The following is a 7,352-nucleotide window of genomic DNA, read 5'->3' as shown; positions in this document are numbered from 1 at the left end:
CACTTTTATACTAAGACGTCCTTTGTAAGGCATCATCCCCTCATCCAAAGACAGGTTCTTTCCAGGAATCACGAGATTACTACACCGCTCACGGATATAATCCAACACTGTACGCACTAAAATGAGGCGATCACTGTTATTCCGGGGTATGGCCCTTCGGTTGAAGGCGTTGAAGTACCTGTCCATCGCCAGGAAATTATCACGGGACATAACGCCAGGCACATTCGGCATATATAAAAAATAACTTCTCTTCCAATATTGCCTGACGTCGATAGCAGGTGTCAAACCAAAATAAATGTGGAGCCCCAAAAAATGTGCCATGTCAATGAGGTTGCAACCCCGCCAGGAATACGACAAGGTCGTCTTCAGCTCATATCGGCAGTACCGAGCGTAGTCCACCGTCTCGTGTACCAGGTATTCCAGCAATTCCGCGTCAGGAAAAGCTGGATGAATCCCAAAACAGTCAGGGGTACTGGTACGGTCATCCCAGGGGTTGCCGTGAAGGGGTGCATGTTTAGGAGGGGTGGGGTCCTCCGTCCACCCCTCGTCACTCTCCGACGACCGACCTTCACCTTGGCTGGCGCGACGAGCCGACCTTCTACGTGCCCGTGCGCGCGCACGAGCGCACGGTGCGGGCACGATGCACACTACCCCCCCCCCGTTGGCCATCACCCTCACTTAGGCCCTCACTTTCTGTATCGTCCTCTGCGATAAAACTTGAGCCCGTATCCCCACCCTCCCCCTCCCCCTCCCCCTCCCCTCAGATTCCCCCTCGTATGCACTGAATTCGAGCTCACTTTCGGGATGTGAGCCTCGAACGGACATTGGGGGCAAATATTCATCCTCACTTTCATCGGGACTGATGTCCTCATCACTCGATGACCATCCGCCATCAAAATGAGGACTTGCGACATGTTTTTCCCGATCAAGCTCCGAAAGATATTCGTCTATGTCCCTTGGTTGGAGGCCTCCCAAATGCCTACGAATGCCCCTAAGGACGCCCACATGCTTTCTAGGGGTAACCAAAGGCAAACGATGTGTTCCCGAAACACTTTCAGCCACACGTGGCCGCACAGAACGGCCTTGAGGCGCGGGGTCATGCTGGGTGCTTGGCCCCTCGCCAGCATCCATGTCCAAAACTCGCCTTACACGATCCCTTCCGACGGGTAAAACGCGCCTTTCACGGTTCACACGTCGTTGAGACATATCTACGAATGTCCTGTAGCAATACAAATGCTCAAAGTCTCGCACAAGTCCAGAAAAAACACGCTTTTCACGAAAGATAAAGATCGCTCTCGGATGGTGCGCTACTGATGCTGGCTGGAGCGAGAAGAAGGGATATCGCGCATGCGCACCTGGGTCACGCTTCAAAACAAAACAAGGGGCCTTGATCCGTGGACTCCCAGCATCCCCCAAGGACCGCGTGATTCAAAAGTTTTAGGCTGGTAGGCCTATAAGTATTTTTCCGCGAATTTTAAAAAAAACTTTTGTATGTCGACGTAAAATACGTCCAGTCGGCACCCGACAGACAATTTATCTCGACGTAAAATACGTCCAGTCGGCGTTTAAGGGTTAACTCCACGCCAGAGAGGTCTCGTTGCGGTGGCGAAACTATAAAAACTATAACTGACTGTCGTCTCTCCTTGCTTTTCGCAGCTACACTGAAGCGGGACGAATGCAAAGAGATGCCCGATTGTCTGCCCCAGAACAACCTCAGTGTGCCAAGATAAAGACACAGGCTACGAGTGCGTTTGCAATGCAGGTTCAAGACGACAGTATGCGGAGGTGAGGGCTACTACTCAAGATTCGCACAATCTCAAATTGAGGGAAAAATAACAAAAGATAAGGATTATCATTCAAGAATGAATATGCAGATGACATTCCATTCTTCCTTCCTGTAAAGTTGATGTTCAGTTCTAACTTTGCATAAAGTTTCATAGACCTTGAAATGAACTACTGTACTATTTGTCTTGTTTCAATCTGATAAAATCTCTAAATTGACGTCTAATACCATTGACGTGAGCTCCTCTTTTCGACAGATGTAGATGAATGTCTAAACGATCCGTGTGTAGACCCAAACTCCCACTGCGTCAACAAAGAAGGAAGTTACGAATGCGAATGTGACCAGGGATATGTTAGTGTCGGCGGCATTTGCGGTAAGTTTCGTAAACAAAAAAAAAAAAAACAAAAAAAAAAAAACAAAAAAAAAAAAAAAACACAAAAAAAAAAACTATTGAATAAAATATTATTGAAAAGCAAGGAACAGTTTTATGAGCTCTGTTAATGGCGATGGGGGTTCATCATTCATGAATTAATGTGTATCTGCCATCATTTTCCGTTTTTTTATTTCGGGTAAAGTTGAATTGCAGGTTTTCCTGAACATTGAAACATCCTGTCTTGCTTGTTTAGGTCTGACTATTTCCCTAAATCTGCATCTCATATCACTAACACGATTTTCTCTCTTCAACAGAATTAGATGAATGTCTAAGCGTCCATGTGGAGACCCAAACTCCCACTGCATCAACACATCCGGAGGTTACAACTGTGAATGTAACGAAGGATACCACCAGGTTGAAGGCTGCGGTAATTTTTCATTCGAATTTCAAAAGGCTTTTGGGAATAATGCTATTTTAAACAATATGGTTTGGTACCAAACGGTGCCTCTAACAGACCAGTCACGTATTAAGCAGGGAAGTACTATCCACAAACACACCCGGTCAAAATCAAGACAAAATTCTTGACCCAGTTGCAGGTCTAATAACTTTCATTCTGACTTCTTTTTGCTGAATGATTTATAGATGAGTGAGTGAAGTATTAAATGAAGCAGAGTAATAGATTTAGAGCAGACGACTCTACTCATGTTGTAAAAATTGGTCGCCAATATTTTTCAGATTCCTTATTTAGCTTAGAGTTATAGTATGTTCTGATAATGTATTTCAGATTTCGCATAACCTAATTTAAAAGTTATGATAACGTAGAATGTAAGAAGAAAAAGAATTAGCTTCGACTGTTCAAGCTGGAAGATATCTGTCACCAGTTAGTGCCCCGCGTGGTTCCATTTTATCTTTTTTTTTTTTTTTTTTTTTTTTTTTTTTTTTTTTTTGTAAACATACTATGTTTCGTCTCTTGTTTCACACTTGTATTTGCCGAGTAATCACGTGGAAGGATTGCACCATCTTTCGCAAGCATAAACATTTCACATACGTCGAAGCCTTTCATTTCATATAAATAGTTGAGATGTTTTTGTATTGAAAACTATCTAATATTACTAGTAAATTAACTCTTATATCCCTCGATTGGTCAAAAGAGAATTTGTAGACTCGTAAGTAGCGCAAATCTTGAAATGGAAATTTCAACATGTTCCTATGGTATTGCCTCATCTTTTCGTAAGATCGTTCTGGAACCTTCTTTTAAGCATACGTAATCTTTGGGAGGTGACGTCATTTAGTTTTGCTTTCATTATAAATGATTATTTTTTTTTTTATTAAAATACTTTTTATTTTGTCTTAAATCACGTAATAAAAAATGTTAGTTATGATTGTAATCTCACTTTCTTTCTGCTTATTGTTTTAAAAGAGAATTTTTACAATATTAGTTGAACTTCGTATCCAAACGATTTGAGCCCGTCACTTTTTTGAAGTCTCGCCCATACAAGGGAGAGAGAGAGAGAGAGAGAGAGAGCTCATGACGTACATTGAATTTCTGGCGTACAGAGATATCCTATCTCTCTCTCTCTCTCTCTCTCTCTCTCTCTCTCTCTCTCTCTCTCTCGCCATATTTGATTTTACATTAACTTAAAGATTTTAGACGAGGGTTGTCCATAAAATAAGATTCCCAAAGATTTTTCACAATGAAAAACATGTTTATTGGCATTGAATACTACATTTTTGGAAAGTTTAGACTTCTTCCTATTTTTCGACATAATTGCCGTTGAGATCAATGCATTATTGCATGCGTGTACATCTTCTTTATGCCTGAATAGTAGAACTCTCCTGCCGTGCCGCGAAGGTAGCTTAAAACCTCTTCTTTCAGCTTCTCTCCTGTTCTGAATGCGTTCCACCCAGGCGTTTCTTCAATTCAGGGAAGAGATGACATACCCTAAATGGTCTGCCAAAATTTTGTCAATGCAGGTCTTGCTGTCGTCAGGGATCATCTCGCAGAGCTCCCAAACCATCACCCTTCGATTTTTCAGCATTGTTTCTTCCACTTTCACAATCGTTTCGTCCGAAACCGATGGCCGTCCAGAACGTTGTTCGTAATGGACGTCTGTACGTCCATCTTTGAATTCTCTGCACCATTTGCGCATGTGTTGTACGCTCATGCACTTTTCTCCATAGACTTCATATAGTTGGGAATGAACGTCCACCAGGGCAGTGTTTTTTTTGCACACAAAAAACGAATCACCAGAGCGTAATTCGCACCTCCTGGGGGGAGAAGCGAGTGGAGTTCCATCTCTAAAGTCTGGCAAGCCAAGACTGAATAATGTAGACAGCTCCCGGGGGGGGGGGGGGGACTGGGGAGAGGGGAACCAAGCTACACGCCAGTGTCGCTGGATCCCATGTAACAGCTTTCCTTGTGACTGCAGCTCCTTGGGAACCTTATTTTACGGACCACCCAAGTACATTGTAGTTGGTCACATCATAAATTTCAGATTTGATGTTTCTGAAGAGTCATTTGATATTATTTAGTGCTTAATGTGGAATCTGAACAAATATTGTAAAAGTGTGTAACAGGCGCCTCGTGTGTAATTTTTTATTGGCGATTTCGAAAAAGGCCTTGTAAAATTGGTATAACCAGGTAAGTGTGTTTAGTAAGTTCAGTGCACTAAACTTAAACTTAATTAAGATAGTACTTGAAATACTGAATTTTTTTGTGTGTGATTTATGCTTTATTTTTGCAATTTTGGTATTTTCCACATTTTTCTGTGTTTTCATTTGCATTCACAATTTGATTATCATAATTGTTTTTCATTATTAATTGTTACATATTTAATTGAATTTTAGCACTTGTGAATTAATTTCCATTTACTTAGAATTCTTTTCAAGTTTTGGTGTTGTTTAGCACCAGTGAATCAATTTCCAAATTTTAGTTATTGCCTAGCACTTTTGAATTTCGATTGAATAATTAATTTTCTTGATTTTTGTGGTAAACTAATTTTGAGGTAATTTACTTAATTATTGATTCAAGAATTAATTGAACGTTTTGTTGTTTTCAAGTAACAGTAAATTTCCCTCAGATTGTGAATTTGCCTTATATATTTTTAAGTTTTAATAATAGATTTTTGTATTTAGAAATTTTATGTGTTTTCTTTTTCACTAGCATATTCAATTTTGATTAGAGTGGTAAATGAGCTGTTTTCCCTCAATTTAATTGAATTGATTTAGAACCAGGGAAGTACTTAGATTTAGGAAATCAGGGAAATGCTAAGACTTTTAAAAATTGAGTGATGCCCTTTAATTAGTTTTAACTATATAATGATTTGCCTTACAACCTGTTTATATATAAGATTGCCCTTACACCTGTTTTAATGAACTTGGTGTGATTTTCTGCAATACTGGTAAGTTGTTTAAGGGATCACTGTGGCTTTTAGAGTATTCAGCCGTATTTTACCTGCGATGAAGGTTCAGGTGTCTGGCTGTTGTGAGTTAACAATAATTGGTAAGTGTAGTAACCAGATACTTGGCACTTCGTCGATAAGGGCCAGTGGAGGGCGAAACTGTTGAGCTAAAAGGAATTTCAGCTTTTCTTTTCCCCCGTGGACTACAACCTCATACAGCTATCTTCGTGAAAAAGGAAGACTAAAACCTCATATATATAATATATATGTATGTATATATATATATATATATATATATATATATATATATATCTATATCTATATATATATATATATCACACACACACACCACACACACATATATACTATATATATAATATATATATATATATATAATATATATATATATATATTATATATACATATATATATATATATATGCATTAAGCTACAAATATCCTTTTAATGTCCAATTCGCTCTACATCAGAATTAATATATTTTTTATTTACGTTAACAAGTGGGAATTTTTTTTTTATATTAATTTTGTCTTCTCGTTGATTTGGAAAGAGAACATGTGCTCATCATGACAAGTGAGGCGTCACTTTAAATTCAATGAACTCGTCAGTAATAATGTTGACAGATAATTTCTCTCTTTGCCAGCACCATTAAGGTGAAATTCCAGGGCTGCTCCTCCTCCTCCTCCTCCTCCTCATCGGCGGCGGCTCAGTGGAGGCTGATTGGTGCTGCTGCTGCTGCTGTTGGGGGAATTGAACGCAGTGTCACAACCATCGGACGCATCAACAGAGCAGACATCACTGATGACAGGACCTGAGATAAATGCAAACAAACCTTTATGTTATTACAAAATAAGTTGGTACTAATCAGAGTTTGGCTTCCATTCCTTCATTCTGTTTGTTACACGAATCTCGTGATAAAAAATGATTATAATATATATATTTCGGCAACTGAATTGTCTAGCTTCATCACTTCTTAACACCTGAAAGGCTATTTCTATATTGTGTGTTTTACTTTAAATTTTAGGTTCAATTGCACATTTGTAGATTCCTTTTATAAATATTGTTTTGTAGTCATTATTGTGTTTCTGAATAAAGTCTCCAGCAATGTGCAGTTTCATTTTTATTTTTTCCTGAGCAAAGCAAATCTTAATTTGTGACAATCTTCAACCTCACACCTGGATAAAACATTGAACAAATAAATGTCTGGCATTTAGACTACTCGTAACATACACTACTTTTAGTAGCTCAAATTGATCATGTCGCAAGAACCTTCATGTAATCGTTCAAAAGGGCAAGAATTATTCACGTATGAAATCGGGAAAACAACAACCATTCTCATAAGGTTCGTTCACAGCTGTAGGTGAATTGTCCCCCTTCAAGGTTCAATTTCTTTAAGGCTTCCCACTCCTCATTCTTGTTCCCATAGTATGTTCTTACGAGAAGGTGGAAGGGAAGTCACTTGTTATGAAATCTGTGTAAAAAAAAGTATGTGAAAGGGATATTTAGAATTTAGGCTAAATGTGGATGATTTTCTGGAACCCTGGGCTTCGTTTCTGGCCTCCAGACGTCATACAGTAGGTGGAGCAAGCTGATTGTCCGCAAAACCTGCGATGACGTCAGTGTTTTGCTTCCTGCATGAGGAGGCCGTGGCAGATTAGGAGTAAGTCATGGGGTAGTTTTAACATTCCAGGGGGGTTAACAACACCTGTGCAAGTTGAAGGCGCAATAAGGAATCATTTTCACTGCTTTTCAATCGATGAATTAATTCATTTTAAAT

General features: G+C 39.4%; 1 long non-coding RNA gene across 1 annotated transcript in view; it reads left to right on the top strand.

Moving 5' to 3' along the window:
• LOC135225527 (uncharacterized) overlaps positions 1-6,514 on the top strand; it is a 13,874-nt gene extending 7,360 nt beyond the window's left edge. Inside the window, exons 2-5 of the long non-coding RNA XR_010317030.1 lie at positions 1,657-1,785; positions 2,040-2,156; positions 2,471-2,583; positions 6,219-6,514. This is a non-coding gene — a long non-coding RNA (uncharacterized LOC135225527). The remainder of the gene's footprint in view (positions 1-1,656; positions 1,786-2,039; positions 2,157-2,470; positions 2,584-6,218) is intronic.
• Positions 6,515-7,352: the final 838 nt, after the last annotated feature.

Source organism: Macrobrachium nipponense, chromosome 13 (genome assembly GCF_015104395.2).
Source record: "Macrobrachium nipponense isolate FS-2020 chromosome 13, ASM1510439v2, whole genome shotgun sequence".
Taxonomy (NCBI): domain Eukaryota; kingdom Metazoa; phylum Arthropoda; class Malacostraca; order Decapoda; family Palaemonidae; genus Macrobrachium; species Macrobrachium nipponense.
Note: the sequence above shows the minus strand (reverse complement) of the source record. Positions and strands in the feature narration are given on the sequence as shown.